The sequence below is a fragment of the Triturus cristatus genome, chromosome 5_1 (assembly GCF_964204655.1).
Source record: "Triturus cristatus chromosome 5_1, aTriCri1.1, whole genome shotgun sequence".
In the NCBI taxonomy this organism is placed as follows: domain Eukaryota; kingdom Metazoa; phylum Chordata; class Amphibia; order Caudata; family Salamandridae; genus Triturus; species Triturus cristatus.
Window position 1 is genome coordinate 450,327,727 of NC_140587.1, and position 17,337 is coordinate 450,345,063.

A 17,337-nucleotide genomic window follows, 5' to 3' on the forward strand; every position below is an offset into this window, starting at 1 on the left:
CCACCTTTCCAGGCGGGTCTCCAGTAAGTCCATCAGTCAGCCATAATTGTATCATCACAGCACGTTAACATCACGGCTTAGTCATATTCCCACCGGGCCCTCCATCCAGCAGAACTGGAATTCTGATCTAAAATGCTCCATGGCCTCCGTAAGCGGAAGATGACCAACTTTGTCCAGTTGATGAATATTCCCCGATAGCCCTCCAAACCTGATGAATTCCCTAATCAGAGGATCAATGTTCTCAGCCGGACGTTTTACATATAGTGTGACATCATCTGCATATAGAGAGACAAGAATCACCCGGGGAGTGAAGGCCAGCCCCCGGTGCGCATAGTGCTGCCTGCGGCGGACAGCCAGGGGTTCCATGGCGGAAAGAAGTGGGGATAATGGGCATCCCGGCCTCGTCCCACAGAAGACCTGAAACTGGGGAGATATCACCCCATTAATCCATTAATCCGCAGTCTCAGACTGGGACTTGAATATAGGAGGTCAACCAGTTGAATGAATTTAGTGCCAATCCCCAGGCCGGATAAAAGCGCAAATAAATACGGCCAATCGAGAGAATCAAATGCCTTGGTCGCGTCCAAGAACATAAAAGCCGCCTGCAGCAAAGGATCAATCTCCTGCATTGTGACAAAGAAAGTGCACAAGTTCTGCGCTGTGGCTCTACCCGGGACAAAGCCCAATGATCAGGTCACATTACAAGGGACAGCAGGGAAAGAAGTCTCGAGGCAATGAGCTTGGCCAGAATTTTATTGCCCAGATTAACCAAGGACAGCGGTCTGTAGGATTCGCAACTCTGCGGATCTTTATCAGCTGCGCTCTTTCTAGTGACTCCCCGAACATATATTCATGAGGTGCGGAGCAGTTAGTGTTGCATATTCTTTATAAAACACTGCCGGTAGGCCATCCAGACTGGGAGCCTTATTTCCTGGCAAAGCTCTTCTGTGAGCAGCTCGCCCAAAAAACATTGATGCCCATCCCCAAGCCAAAGCAGCTGTATTGAATCAAAAACTCACCAAAGTCAGGGAGGGCCCTCCGTTGTTTCGCCTCATATAAAGAAGAATAAAAAGATAATTTCTGCCTGAACTGATTCCTGACCTACAACCTTCACATTTTCGGAAGTACATAGTTCCGCAATATAATCACTCACACAGGGTTTCCTGACTAGGCCAGCCAAAGTCTTACCCGCCCGATCTTCCTCCCCATATCTCCTCCCACTCGCCTCCCTACCAAGATACTGAGTCTCTTGCAATGCTGCCTCCTCAAAATCTCCAATCTTGCCTCTGATGCGGCTCAATACCTCTACATCATTAGTGACAAAAAAAATCTCGCTCCAGACCTTGTATCTCCTCTTCAATGCGTTTAATTTCTCCCCGTAGCGAGTGCAGTACACCGGTCTGCTTTGCAATACAATCCCCCCCCTTATAACCGTCTTGAACACCTCCCATAGTACCAAGGGGGACTCAACTGTGCCCTCATTGAATACAAAGTAGTCTATTGTTGCAACCCTGATGGTTTCCCTAAACCCTTGGTCCCCCAGGGCTCCTGGTGGAACCGCCAGCTGAACGCCCTGCTTGGGTACTGTGGCAAAGAGAACTCCATGAGCACTGTGGAGGGGTCTGATAGGGATCTAGGTAGGTGCCTGGCAGCAGTGACCCAGGCCTTCACGTCCTGGGAAGTGAGCCAATAATCAATTCTCGACCAGGATGGACCAGCGGAGGTCACACATGTGCCCTCATCCCCATCCCCATTCTTACATCGCCACATTTCTACTAGCTCATTGTCTGCTATAATAGAGTGGAGTTGGGGTGCCGGGAACCACTCAACCGGTCTTTCCGAGGATCTACCACTACATTGTAGTCCCAACCCACAATATTTCCCCAGGCCCAAGAGAATTAATGAGCCTCCAAACCTCCATTAAAAAATCCCGGGTCATCTACGTTAGGGCCATAGACTAAGATCAGTCTGATTGGGTGCCCCCCCACCCCAAGTGTGCCCGCCAGCATCACATAACTCCTCTGCATATCGCAGAAGGCCATTCGGTGGCGCCAAGGCAATCCCCCTCCTGATGAGTATAGCAACCCTCACGTGTAATTCAAATAGCAGGCCACATATTTTTCACCAATACACCGAGGTGTGCTCTGTCAAATGCAGTTCCTGCTAGTAGCAAATATCCACCTTATGGCGATTCAAATGTGCAGTCACTAGTCTCGCCTTGCGCCCGTCATTCAAGCCACGGACATTCAAAGTTATATCAGTCGTGCATCACCAGGACGCATGCATCCATTCGCCCGACATCAAGTGTGCCCTCGCAGTTGATGGCCCCGTTGAACAGCACAGAAGAGAGAGGAAGTCCGCAGAACAAGGGGAAGGAGGAAGAAAGTGAGTGAGGGGCAAAAAAACTGAGAACCCGTCAATCTCAGTACCCCGAATAGAACCAAAAACGCTCCCACTACAGCCTCCCAAACAGGCTGAATATAGGCCCCCCATCCTCAGCAAAGCCAACTAGGGCTTCCATCTGAACAGAGAACAGGAATCGTCCCCGAGGGGAATCGCTAGGTGCCCGGCTCATACCAGCTAGGGCAGGGTGGGTGGCAGGACTGGGTATTTGCAGCTGGCCGATTACAACCAGCTGCTAAAGTAAAGCAATCACCAACAGCCAGTCAGGTATTAGAGTAATAAAGGTGTGGGTATTCACGTTTCACCACAGAAGCATTTACCATTGTGCAGTCGCAGGTTTAAGACCCTCTCTATAGCACAGCATCATCCAACAAAGTTAGTCATTATCACTGATGTGGCTACCGTCCTCTGAATCCTTCTCTGATCGTGTAGTCAACTTGGCCGGGCGGAGGTCTCGTATAAATCTGTCAGCTGCCTTTGGGTCAGTGAAGTAGGAGGTTTTACCCGCATGGAATATGCACAATTTTGCGGGGTAAAGAAGAGAATATTTGACATCCAACTTTTGTAAGGATCGCTTAACCGGCATGAAGTCCCTTCTTGCTGCCTGCACCGCAAAGGTGAAATCAGGGTAAAAGGACACCTTGTTTCCCTGGTAGGTAACCATCTCCTGGTCCCTCGCTAGCCTAAGCACAGTGTCTCTGTCTCTATGATTTAGTAGATGGGCAATTATGGGTCTGGCAAGCGCACCCGGCAGAGGTCTCAGTCCCAATGACCTATGCGCTCTCTCCACTATGCACACAGGTAACCATGATTCTCCAAATAGGGCCCTCAGCATTTCCTCTACGTAGTCCTCGACCTGGGACATAGCAGTAGACTCTGGAATCCCTACAATCATCATGTTATTCCGCCTTGACCTGGCTTGCAAGTCCTCATTTTTATTGCGGATTATCTCCAGAACTTTTTCCATGCGGAGCAGTTTCTCCATTGTCGTGCTCCCCTCGTCCTCCAATTTGGAGGTGCGTTGTTCTAGCTGCCCAATGCGTTTGTCATGGTTAGACACCTCTTCTTTTAACCGATTAAATCGGTCAGTTAGAGAGTCAATTTTATTATCAATAGCTGTGAGGAATTGCTTGAGATCTCTGAACATTTCCCTAATGTCTGGTTCTTGAGAGGACCTGCCCCCCACTTCGGCCTCCTGCTGTCCATCCTCCATGAGTGCAGCTCCACTTGGTGGCTTGCGCTGCTCAAAAACCAGCTTGGACTGCCAAGCATCTGTGTTAGAACTGGGGGTCTTTAGTTGGCAGAGGTAGGTACCTTTGACCAAATAGGGACCCTGGCTTCTAGTCAGGGAAAGTGGATTACACTCCTGGATAACCCCTGCTCACCCCCTTGGTAGCTTGGCACGAGCAGACAGGCTTATCTCAGAGGCAGTGTGTAAAGGATTTGTGAACACATACAGTAATACAGTGAAAACACTACAGATGGACACCACACAGGTTTTATAAAAATAAGTATTCTTTATATAGACTTAACACAAGACCAAAACGACAAAAATCAACAATACTGTAATAAAAAAATAATACTTCAAGATAGTAGAAATAGCTCAAAAATAGGTTATTCTCTTAACAGCAGGAATACTATGCGACTTACCGCGACACCTTGGTACCTCATCTTTTGGCCCTGTTCACGCACGCAGCGGAGGAAGGATCCTTCCCACCTGAAGCCAACGAGGCTACCATTGTCGTTCTCCAAGACACACCCACCCTCCCTTGACTGTGCCGATTATCGCCCGATCTCGCTCATCAATACGGAGATCAAAATATTTGCCACTGTGGTGGCCCAATGGCTTCGGCCCCACCTACACGACCTGGTCCACTCGGACCAGTGCGGATTTATGCCTGGCCAGGGTACCCGGCACTGTATACGCCGCCTCCATCTCGCCCTCGCAATGACTCACCCCATACTTGGCATTGCTTTTCATAGACTTTAAAAAGGCGTTCGACACGGTGGATTGTGGTTACCTTGGCGATGTGCTGGAGAGGATGGGTTTCGGCCCCCTCTTCCGACGCCTTGTCCGGGTTCTTTACTCTCAACCCAGGGCGCGGGTCCTCATTAACGGCGTGCTGTCCGAGGCATTTCCCATCGAGAGGGGCACCCGTCAGGGTTGTCCACTTTCACCGCTATTATTCTCCTTGGCGATGGAACCTCTGGCTTCGCTTGTCCGTCAGGACTCTCTCATCCGCGGCTGGACCTGGGATCTGAGTCACACCGATAAGATAGCCCTGTACGCTGATGATGTCCTTTTGTATTTAGCAGACCCCGAAAACTCTGGTCCGCGCTGCCTGGGCGTCCTCTCGGCGTTCGAACGGGTCTCCGGCCTTCGGCTCAACCCGGCGATATCTACATTGGTCCCTCTGCACCCATCTCGGTCATGCTTTGATTGGCAAACAAATATTCCCTTACGTAAGCAGTCCTTTAAATACTTGGGAGTGTGGGTCGCCCTCCTTCCGGAGCTCGAATGGGCCCTGAACATTGCGCCCCTGGTCGCCAGAGCCAAGACGGACCTTAAGAAGTGGCAATCCCTCCCTCTTAACCCCTTAGGCCGTAGAGCCCTTTTTAAAATGATGGTCCTTCCCCGTTTTCTGTACATTCTACAGAACAAAACTGCTCACCTCCCGAGCAGCTGGTTCCGGGAGATGGACAGTGTCCTCATTCGCTTTCTGTGGGGCAACGGGAGATCGCGAATGTCCTTAGTGCACTGTCGCATCCCTCCCTATGAGGGGGGCATGGGGGTCACTAACCTTCACCTTTACTACCTAGCCACACGACTTATCGTGATCCACGACTGGTTCACAGGTGGCTGGTCTGATCCGGCGTACCAAGTGGAACTCAGAACCCTGGACTTTTCACGGATCCAGGATCACCTATATGGGTATCCAGTACCGCGGGATCTTCCTTCCATCACCAAGTCGGTGTTCCTGGCCTGGCGCGCGGCTTTGCGCTACGTCCAGTCGGACCGTAAGCTCACCAGGTAGACGCCCTTGTGGAACGGAGCATGGTTGAGGGAGATCTCCTCCCTTCGAGACTTCCGGCGTTGGTACCTCGTTGGGATCTCGCTTTTCGGGGACATCTTGGCGGGGGGCCACATTACAACTTTTGCAGACCTGTAACAGCGTCACTCTCTCCTTCCCTCACAATTTTACAAATACCTCCAACTTCGACACACTCTCCAGGCGCACATCCCTGCCCCCACTACCCTTCCAGAATTCAGTCCCTTGGAGGCCCAGGTGATGATGGGGAACCTTGGCAGAGAAGGGGGGGGGGGGGGCAGGATTTACAGATCCCTGGTCAACAATGGTCCTGCGTCTCTTGCCCACCTACGCACCCGGTGGGAAGGGGGGTTGGGCCCCCTGGAGGAGGAGGACTGGAGGGATGCCCTTATGGCACCTAAGACCCTGACAACTTCCTCCAAACTTCGCCTTACCCAACTTTTACTTCTTTCATACGGACTACCTCACTCCAGTCCGTCTATATAAAGCTAATATGCGGCCCTCCCCAGCTTGCGCGCGTTGCTCTCACACCTCTGCGGACTTCTTTCATGTGGTCTGGCAATGCCCCGTTATTGAGCCGTTTTGGAGGGGAAGCGGAGCTCACGGGCGCCCTGGGTTGGGTGGTTCCCCACGATCCGCTGCGCCTACTGCTAGGGGTGCTGGATGGCCTGGACGGATCCCAGGCAGATAAACGCTTACTGGGAACGGCGGTGGCGGTAGCGAAGCGGGACATTGCCGCATTGTGGTCCCAAGCCAGACCACCCACTGTGCGGCGCTGGAGGCGGGGGTGGATTGGTGCGGAGCCCAGGAGGAGCCCCTTTTTGCGGCTAGAGGTTGCCCAGAGATGTTTGGCAGAGTACGGGGTAAATGGTTCAATCTACTTCCCCCGTGAGTGATCCGAATACGTAAGAGATAGTACTAGTCCTCCTATAATGGTCTATCTATTCTGTGTTTTGTGAGCATCAGCCTTGATAACTTGCTTATACCTCACCTGATTAATGTGTTGATCTTCTACCGCTGTAAGTTTGCGTTGGCATTGATAACTATAAATGCAATAAAGTTTACTATATAAAAAAAAAAGTTCCTTCTCCTTTCCTTGGCAATAAAGAAACCACTGCAGGCCAACCCAGCAAAACAGCACACTGGCAGAGGGACAATCCAAACTCCTGCAGCTTCCTTGGTTCTTCTCCTTGGCAAAGGTTTGTCTTGTTTTCCCAGAAGTGATCTAATGTCCTGGGGTCTAGGCCCCAATAGTTTTATCAGTAAATCCTTTGTCCTCTGAAGGCAGAGGGTCCTGTACCTAGTCCAAACCAGTTCTGGGTGCATTCTGCCAGTGTACACCTTCTCCCTTTGTCAGTGTGGGCCAGGGTCCTCAGACACACCACAGGAGGGGGAGCCAGCATTGTGGAAGGCAGGCACAGCCCTATTCAGGCCCAGGTGCTACCCTTTTCACCACTCTACATGCAGATAGGTCTATTCAGCCGTGTGCTGACTCACCCTGTCTCCTGGAGCCTCCCCAGGTGCCCTGTCACTCACAGACATGCAATACACAACCTCACAGAGGCATGCTGGATGGTTAGGTAAGAAAATACCTACATTTTAAAAGTGGTATTTTCCAAACACAGAATGTTAAAACCAACTTCACTAAGTTCAGGCATACTAAACTCCAATCCTTACCATGTTCCCTGGGTCAGTTAGGATTATAAGGTGTTATAATCAAACTACCCATTCTGGCCTATGGGGACAGGTAGCCTTGCAATAGTGAAAAAGGAAATGGGCTGTAATTCACTATCAGGACATGCTACACACACCTGGGCATGTCCTATCTTTCACATACAATGCACCCTGCCCTAGGGCCTACCTTAGGGGTGGCCAACATGTAGAAAAGGGAAGGTTTAGGGACTGGTAAGTGAGTGCACTTACCAAGTCGACATGGCAGTACTGAACTGCACACAGGCTCTGCAATGGCAGGCCTGAGACGCACTTTACAAGCTGCTTTTGTGGGTGGCACAATCAGTGCTGCAAGCCCACTAGCAGCATTTGATCTACAGGCCCTGGGCACACATGGTGCACTGTACTAGGGTCTGACAAGTAAATCAAATAAGCCAAATCATGGAGTCACTAATCCATTGCATCAATTTAACATAGGGAGCACTTGCACTGTGGCACTGAATAGCAGTGGCACAGCGCCCAAAGCGTCTAACCAGCAAAAACATATCAAAAACAGAGGAGATAACAGCAAAAAATGGAAGGGAGATTCACCTCAATGGTACCAGGTCTAACAATCGGACTTCCCCATGTTGGCAGTGTCTGCCCGAATTCTCCCGAAGCAGCTGCAGTCCTCGTCCAGTAATGCCTGGTCAGGGGCCACCAAAATGCACCGTGCCGAAGAGTCCACCGACAGAACAGCCCGAGGTGCCTCACCAGGGCAGCAGCCCCCACCAGCTATGCAGCATTTCCAGCACCAGGCTATCAATGCAGTGACAACGTCCTACCATGCAGGCAGCGTGGGAGGGGGTCCCCGCATCCAATGGCACCCCTATATATAGTTGTGAGGTACTGTTGCACTGCTGCTCCACTCTCACATGAGCGAGCCCACCACCAGAGCACCACAGCCAATTCCGGGACCTCAATTTTGATGGGGGGATGGCGGCCCAAGCACCTCCAGGTATTTCAGTCCCTTCTGGCAGCCCCTAAGGCCTCCTTCGATCACGGCCTACCTCCAGGGGATCCGCCAGGTCTGCTGCCCTCCAATAGGCCCGCCTTCCACTTGCCAACAGGGCCCTTTCAGTCTATCGGACGCCAGCTGCATTGTCCTTCTCGGCGGGGTCTCGAGTGGCTTCTCTCGGCCCGCTCTCCATTTCAGGGTCCCGCTCCCCCACAAATCTGGCCACCACTCGCAAGTCCCCGCCGCACAGGCCTCGATTTCTGTGCTCCTGGGACCTCTCACCTGCAGACGCGTCTCGCTCAGGTGCCTACCCGCCTCTATGCCTGAATCCGCACAGGCACTTACCGGTGCTCCCAGATCTTCCGCTGTTGCTGCCACAGATTAGGGAGAACCCTGGGCCTCACTTCCACTGCCTTTTCTTGTCCCGGCTTCCACCAGGCACCCTCAATGAGGCCTGTTGCGCCCTTCTTCTGGCCGCAAAGTCAATCCCTCTCGTCATGCCACCAGACTGGCTTCCGCAGCTTCTCGTAACCCTCCCAGCGATCACCGCTCACATCTGTGGGGGGCTGCTCACCAAGCCAGGTCCCTCGTGCCTGCTTCCTGCGGTCCTCTTTTCATGCAGGAGGGCTTCCCGCCCAGTGCCTCGCAACCTGCTCAGCGTAGTTCGTCTGAACCAGGTCCGCAGGCCATGCCGGCAGCCCAGTCCTGTCTTGCAATCTTCGCTCTTGCCATCCCGGGACAGGCACTGCCCGGGCGCCAATAAATATGGAATCTCTCCCACACGTTAATCTGCGTCTATGCCGCTTAGATAATCGGATAAAGTATGGAGTGTCCGTTCAGCCTGCAGAGTCTCACAGAGTGGTGGCCATCTTGTAGCCAGGCTCTCCAGCACCCCGTACAATCTGATGTAGTTTAGGGAGAAATGGAAAACTCAGCCATTCACTCACTATCTTTGCAATCATCTCTTTGCAGCTGATGATGTTCTGCTGCACTTTCTTTGTATAGCAATGAAAACTCAACCTTACCAAATGACATCAAAATCTGTTTTGGTTTTGTCGCCTGCACCAGCCCTTCCCTTTTTCTCAAGTAACTGCTATTGATTTTCTCGGTGTTATGTAATAGTATGGAAAGAGAAAATGCTTTTCTAGTGTTACATTGTAAAGCACACTGACACACCGCGCAAAGGAATACATAAATAAATAAAAGAAAGTACAGATTTTAGTTCCTTATGATCTCCCTGAATAGATGAACTCTAAAACTTATGAACCTTTTCTATTACAGCCCACCGGAGAGGGCTATACCGGTCATTAAAGGCCCACAGAGGTGTATTCGGCGAGGGCTTTTATCACAGAAGCAGGTCTTTAATGCCAGTATTGCCTAACTACGGAGGGCTATAAGGCGATTTGAACTTTCCGCCATTAGAGGAAAGAATGTTCTAACAAATAAAACAAGGGGCTCACGGAGCCTGAGGGGATTGCCTTTGTTCACAGAAAAAGCTGTGAGTGACAACATTGGAATGTTGGAGTTCCAGCCTCTAGCGGCCATTAGAAGCCCTGAGCACTCCATTGCTTTCAATTAAGCTTTCCAATGTTCTAATATATATATTGGAGATAAGTAGAAGCACATACATACAATAAAAATACAAAGATCTCCCAAGTAAAAAATACGATACAGTATATTTGTCACAACTGACAGACTTTCAAAATAGCAGTTCCTTCACAAAGCCCAAGGCAGGCACAACACTACGTCATAGCTTGGTTATGTATCAGTAAAGACTACCAAACCAGAACTCATATACTTATGAATATCTCCACTCATCCAACTGCTAAATGATGACCAAATTGCATAACACAGATGACATGCTGTTCTCTGTAACACATGTTCTAAACTATGTTTCATGCTAAAATAAATTCTGATTAAACACAATTTTTACTTCATTGGGTGATAATTTAGTAGCTACAAAAAGGTGGGTATTTCAATATTTGATCTAAAGGATCTGTGTCAATGTCCCAAACAGGCACACAAAAAGGTTCACAAAAATCTGAAAAAACTGTTATCTCTCTAATCCGGGCCTATATGTATCGCGAAGATGTGATGGTTGGGAAACTATCAAATATATTAAATGGTTCCCTTGAGACAACTATTTGTCCACCACTGGGGAAAAAGGAGATCAAAAAGTTGTGCTGGACCTATCATTTGTACATTACCATTTATAGTTTCCCTTCTGCTTCTCTCAATGGGAAAGCTCTGCCCTGTTTTGTTTAATGGAAAATACTCCATGTGTATAAGTGCTAGGATGTTTAATACTGCTGTGTTAGTCTTGTATCAAGGCCTAAATCAGAGCTTCATTTAGACAGGTGGAGGAGTGGTGAACGCCACCAGACAGTAGGCCTCAAGTGCCATTCCCAGGCACGATACAACATGAGTGGCAGGGGAGTAAGGAGGGCAATTTCCCCCCTTGCTGAGAATCGAAGCTGCCCATGGGAGTCACGGGGGTTGCCGAAGGTGGGCGTGTTGGTTGGAGGTGGGGGTGGGAGGGGGGCACTTCCATAAAAAAAGAAAAGAAAAAAAAGATATGATGGGAAGGGAGGAGGATGGTTGTGATGGAAAAGCTGGCATGGTGTCTTTGTGGGTAGGATTTTAGTTGACAGTTTACAGGGATTGGTTAAAGTCAGGAGCGGCCACTTGTATTGTGAAGTAGTGGGGCGGGAGAACACAAACAACACAAAAAAGGAATTATAAAGAAAGAAAGAAACATGCACTTACCTACTCCGACCGACGACGCCTTCCTCCTGATCCTCCGCCATAACTGAGGAGCCGCCCCTGGTTGAAGTGTTTATCCAATGTGGAGCTAGAGATGCAGTTGGCGCCTTAGCAACGATGGGTGCAAAGGTGCCTAAGAAAGGAGACCGTATGTACTATTTCTCTTGAGATGTTGAAGATTAGGATACTTTCACTCCTAATGAAATCTATGAGGCCTTTCAAAAATGCCTAATGGTATGGCGAGGGAATGATGGATTTCCCTTAGAATAACAAAACAAAAAAAACGCAGAGAACTTGGCCCCTGTTTAGCTGAGCTTTTTAACTTAATTAAAAAAGGGTGGGAGTTCATGCTTCTTTTAAGGAATCAACCATGGTAAGCTTCCCTAAGAAAGGTAAGAATCTGAAGAATGTGAACTCACACAGACCCATTAGCCTCTTAAATACAGACTACAAACATTAGTTTGGGCAACTCGAATAATGCCTGCTGCACAACAGTTAATCCATAAACATCAGTGCAGATTTGCCGCAGGCTGTCTTATGTCAGCAAACACCCAGTTTTTAATGCAGGCAATAGAATATTTTTCAAATAATCAAATAAAATCATTAATTATGATCATCAATGCTGAAAAAGCATTTGATCTTGTGAACTGATATGCCCTATTTTTGGGCCTGTAAAGGTTCGGATTCCACTTTCAGTTCACCTCAATGCTGTAAAATTTATTCCAGAGTGCACAAGCCAAAGTAATGGTAAATTCTAGGATGGCCGACACCAATTTAATAAAGAGAGGTACACGTCAAGGATGCCCTCTCTCCCCAATTGTATTTAAATTTTTTATTGGGCCCTTGGCAGAAAAAATACGTAAATGAGGCATGAGGGCACCAATAGAGGGGATAGCCAGGCTTAAGCTTTTTGCAGACGACATTATTCTCTATCTGCAACCAGACGAGTTAAACATAAAGAGGGCTATGCAGAGTGTTATGTGTCTGGGACTGACCGCTCATTACTCACCAAGCCAGATGGGGCGGAAGGAGTTTTGGGAGCGGGGCGCCTTCATTTATCAGGCTTTGCAGGTGGCTTGTGCACGGATACAATAGGAGAATCCCGTAGCCCCGTGATGCCTGGAATGTGAGCCCTCACAACAGTATCAGGAACTACAACTCCCATGAGCCTGTGAGGAGTGTCGCGCGCGCGCACACAGGATGTGACATGAGAAGAATTCCCAGAAGACTTGAAAAGCCCAGTCTTAACGAGAAGACGCTTCAGATTATTCCAGGTTGGGAGTTCGTGTATGCCAGAAAGGAGGATCGTGTATTCGTAGTATCCGGTGGGGTAAGGGTGTCGTTGGCACCACCGCTCCTGTTCTTTTTCAGTCACCTCTCAAGTCTGGTACCTACTACTCTTGCCTTTTCTGCTAACCCAAAGGCCCCGATTGTATGGAGGGTTACGAACCTGTCCTAAATAGCGCAGTTTGGAATACAGAAGTCTAGTGTGTACTGCGCATCCAAAGACTGTCGATATACCGGGAGGTATACTGTCTGACCAAACATTTCCTTATGTTTCCGAGTACGTTACAGTGGCCATACCCCTATGTACAGAGTGTTGTTTAACCCGCATTTTCTTTTGGGGATGAAGTCCAGTGTGCCCGAATAACACAGCCATATGTGTGTTGAAATCCGTTTGTTCTTTTGTTCATTTATAGCAGGGGTAAAAAGAGAGAGGTTGCTGCCTAAGCCCATCCTTCCTCCCTTGTGAAGTGCAAATTCACATCATTTCTGTATCTTATGTTTGGGAACCTGGAGTTAAGCCAACCATGATCACAGATGTGATGGTATCCCTTTGAAGGTTCTTGATGAAAACCTATTCATCCTTTTAAATGAACCATTACAAGATCTTGTTATTTTATTTCACAGGTATATTAGGAGACCGTAATCTCAGTGTAGTATACAGAAGTGTTAAGGTGTTTGTTGAAGAGTATTTATATGAATAGTGCTTTCTCTTTACAGGTCTGCCTCCCCGCTGTTACCATCCTTTCCTTCCCACGATTGACCCCCTTAAACTTCCGTGCCATGACGGCATTCCGGAATTGAGATTGTCAATAGGTGGACCCATTTGAGCAACGAGCCGATCCTGAGAGGCCTCCGAGGGACACATGACAGCAGAGGACAGACAAATTCACAGGTATAGGAGGCTATAAGATAAATCAAAATAAAACAAAACTCCTTTTTTTATAATGTGGCAGCTGCGAATCTCCCAGTCTCATTTCAGTCCCAAGCGAGGTTGCAAACCCCCGTAAAGTACCTTGGGATATTTGTCACAAACAATTTTACTCATTTGTTTCGTCTGAATTATGAGATCAGGCTCAGAAAAATTAATAACTATTTGAAAGATGGACCATAATTAGGCAATGATCAAAATGTCGGTTTTACCATTGCTTATATTTCTTCTTTCCAATGTACGAATAAAAAGACACCAAAGGAAAAAGTACAGGGTGGATTAGCACTTCCACATATGCAGTTATTATCAAGCGGCATTAATGGATATGCTAGCAAGGTATTTAGATGGGAGCAGGGCAGTAGATAATTTCTTTTTAATTAAAATGATGCAGTAATCCGCAATAATATTACCAGCGTTTAACAAAACGCAGAGCTACCCAAAAAGACCACACACAAACTTCTCATGGAGATCAGAGGACGGATTAGCGCCTTCAGTAAATCATATCAGTTTTGTATCGATTGTTCTTTCTTAGAGCTCTAGGAGGGCAAATTCTTAAAGTTATTGCTATCCGATAGGGAGATCAGGTTCTGGAAATCGATCGGTTTTTAAAACCTCGGGGATTTTCTTCAAGGGAGTAATGTCATTACTTGGGAGGAGCTCATCGCCAGGAGCGGGGAACAGTGTAAGTGTTTTTTTTCGTCAGTTTTGGACGGATAGTGCATTTCTTGACAGCCAATATCCAAGGTGATAGTCAAGGGCAGCACCCTATTAGTCGTGCACTGGTAAAAAGTACATTGACAGGGATAGGAAACTGGTACAGACTGCTTCATAACCAGTACTCAAAAGAGCATATTGTTAGATTTTTGTTCAGTGTTCTGGAAAAAACAAAATGCAATTTATCTGAAAGTGACTTGTACTCGATTTCAGAGATTGAATATAAATCTCCACGAGCTGCAAACAACAATAGAAGGTCACTATTAATTCGCTGGATTGCATATTATACCCCAAGAGATTCTCCATAAACTATATCAGTTGGTATTTGAGAACTGATTCCAATGTCATCAACAAAGTGCAGGAGGATGGCTCCATTACTTTTTTTCCTGCCTGCAACCTACCAAATTTTGGCTGGAATTATTTGAGGTCATTAGCCAGGCTCTACAGTCAACAGTACTTACTGAGGCAAGTCTAGTGGTGTTTGGGGTCTCTAAAGAAAGCCAGGAGTTACATATGGGAGGACAGTATTAAGTATCTATGTCACTGACAATTGCACGTTCCTTTATCTTACAGAATTAGAGAGCCAGCTTTATTCCATCAATGTAGGGCTGGAAAACTAAAATGTTACGTAGTATAAAATTTAAAGAGGCGTACGCTAAGTGGATAGGGGGTTTGATGGTATAAGGCATAATTTGGAACATATTGAAGGCTAACAATCCTATAACAGAAGACATGTTTCTCATATATCTGATTTGTAGTCTGGGGGTATAGAAGCTGCAGTAAACGTCATTGAGGGATATTTTCGAACCATTTGTGCACGTTGCACGGAGCACTTTGTATGCACAAAATGCACTTTTTATATAACGCATTTTAATTCATTATCAAATGGGATTTGGTATTCAAACTATGGTTTGATGGGCTAATCATTATTGCACTTTGATACGCCTCTTTGCACATAAAATTCTGTACGTAACATGTATTAGCATCCCTAGGGACATTTTGGGGCCCTTTCAAACAATCTACGTCAGCAGCACAGTCACAACCTGCCACACAACTCGAACTTGGATTTGTAACAACTGGGGTGGGCTGAGCAACTATCACACTGCCTCTAGGGTACAGAAATGGAATTATTAATCAGGTCATGCATTTATTTTTGGGAACTCTTTAAAGGTTGATAGAAATGATGACAGGTTGGAGTGTCGCTCACATAATATTCGATTTAAATGGTCATTTAGAGCAGAATATTGCTAGAACTAGATTTGTGTGTGGAACCAGCGAGTTATTTCCTGCTTCATTGGCACGGTCATTATTTAAATGTGTAAGATATTGATGATGCGTTGTTATACTCATGAAACTGGTAAATAAAGTTATTAAAAAAATATATATATATTTATTAACATGTATTAGCACATAAATTTCTGCTTCTTTTTTTTAAAACATCTTTTTTTATTAACATCGCTCAAGATCATATGCATGACAAAGCAGTGATCAAAAGGCACATAAACCAACAGTGTTACAGTACAGAGTTGAGGATCGGGAGAGTTACCCAAAGGTCCCGCTACAGCTGCCCCCCCCCCCCGCCTCCGAAGGTTCGGAATCTGCACCATGGGCCCACACCCTCCTTCATTTCTTCACACAGCCCCTGGATTTATAGACCGTTTCCTCCGCCCTCTGACACCAGTCCAGGTCCCTGAGCCACTGGTCCCACTGTGGAGGCGCAACCGCCCCCCAGGCGCTCGCAATGTTCCGTTTGGCCACCCCAGCCGCTGTAGCCAGCCAGATTTCGTGATACCTGGACCATTCCGTGTCTCCCTTGATCAGCAGTAGCAGCCACCTGGGCTCCAATGGGACCGGCGCACCCACCACCCTCACCATAGTGTCCGTCACCCTGGTCCAAAAAGGTACTATGTGCGGACATTCCCACAAGATGTGGAAGAACGTGCCCTCCTCCCGGCAGCCCCTCACACACAGAGGCGACAGCGCCCTGCCCCAGGAAAATAGGTTGGTTAATTCCTGCTTCTTTTTAAATAAAAGTATATTGTATTTATTTCTGCTCTCTAAAAATAAAAAATGTAAATAAAATATTTCAGGATTATAGAACATTACGTCTGCCATATGTTGTGTTCTTGAGTTGCCCGTGCATTCATAATTCTGCCATGTTGATAGACCCACATTTGTTTCCCGGAAAAAAAATTAATTAGTATGCATTTCTGGAGTGAATTCACCATAACCGACCATTGACATGAGTGGTGCAGGAAACAACAACATTTTATGCTCTCTATCGACATTGTGCCAATACTACATGACATTCTGCACTGTGAATGTTTGCTGGGCATCAATCGGCCCATTGTTTCTGTTTAGCAACAATAAGATTTAAGATTTCAGACAGTTATCCTGATTCAGACAAAAAGATATCCTATGGTAATCTTCAAGATGGTGAATGCACTCAAAAGCAACTAGATGCTGACATTTTTTTTTCTCCAAAAGCTGGCACTGACAGACTCCCCATGTATGCATTCGCTTCAGCATGGTTGATCAACATTTCAAAAAAACATCTTGCCTTGGTTATTTGGCAATACGATATGACAGTAGGGTGCACACTTAGTAGATCACATAGGCTGTAACCTCTCATTAAAATTGCATGCAATTAGCATAAAAGTGGAAGGTCAGGCTGTGGTGTCAGAGGATGATCATGATTATGTGAGTATGTGAATACTTAAGAGGATTGTGGGAGATGATAGCCTTTGAAACATCACACGAAGGTTCTGGACAACTCGTATGGCTAAGTGAATTCTCCTGAATAAGGAACATGTTGTAAACCACTTGAAGGTCAAATATAGTGAGAATGGTAAGTGAGGGCAATGTAGTCAGTATTTGAAAGGATGCTGTCACGAAGTAGGACTAGGACAGTTACATTGCTGTGGTGGTGGTACAAACATGATTGCCGTGGGCACAAAATGGATTAAGTTTCCAGGAGGTGCTTCAGATCGATAAGAAAAAGTTACTTACGTCGGTAAGAATCTTTCTGGTGGACACTATCTACCCACTGATTTCTCACATTTTGAATACCCAGGCACTACATTGGATCTGGAAACTTCTGACATCGCTCTCTTGCACCAGTCAGGGGTACTGGTTCTATGTTGACGCAGGAACCTGGGTTGAAATGATGTCACTGGTGCCATATGGGTAACCAACCCAGCACCCGGACGTCTGTTTCACCTCCATTTATTCTATGCCATTGAAGGTAGAGACAAATGAATGACATCAATTGATGTGACAGTGCAGCAATCCAATTTACAACCTTGTTAATGAGGCCTATAAACCTCTTTCAGAAAGGGAAGATGGATGGGATCAGTGAGGAATCAGGAGGTAGAGAGAGTTTACACCAAAAAGATGGTTACCAATGGTAAATATATTTTACTCCTGTTGGAAACATCTACCTGCAGATTCCTCAACCTTCGAATACATTCCCAAGCAAGTACCCTTCTTAGGTGGTGGGTCTATAGGTAGGTCAGATGAGGAAA

The 17,337-nt window shown here is 47.1% G+C and overlaps 2 protein-coding genes across 2 annotated transcripts in view; one reads left to right on the forward strand and one right to left on the reverse strand.

Moving 5' to 3' along the window:
* TMEM67 (transmembrane protein 67) overlaps positions 1–17,337 on the reverse strand; it is a 1,162,308-nt gene that overhangs the window by 1,039,598 nt on the left and 105,373 nt on the right. The gene's annotated exons all lie outside the window — the stretch shown is intronic.
* The window catches only part of LOC146831047 (uncharacterized), a 498,359-nt gene that overhangs the window by 376,517 nt on the left and 104,505 nt on the right, over positions 1–17,337 (forward strand). The window contains exon 7 of the mRNA XM_085605279.1: positions 12,889–13,063. The gene's annotated coding sequence lies outside the window, so the exon portion shown is untranslated. The remainder of the gene's footprint in view (positions 1–12,888; positions 13,064–17,337) is intronic.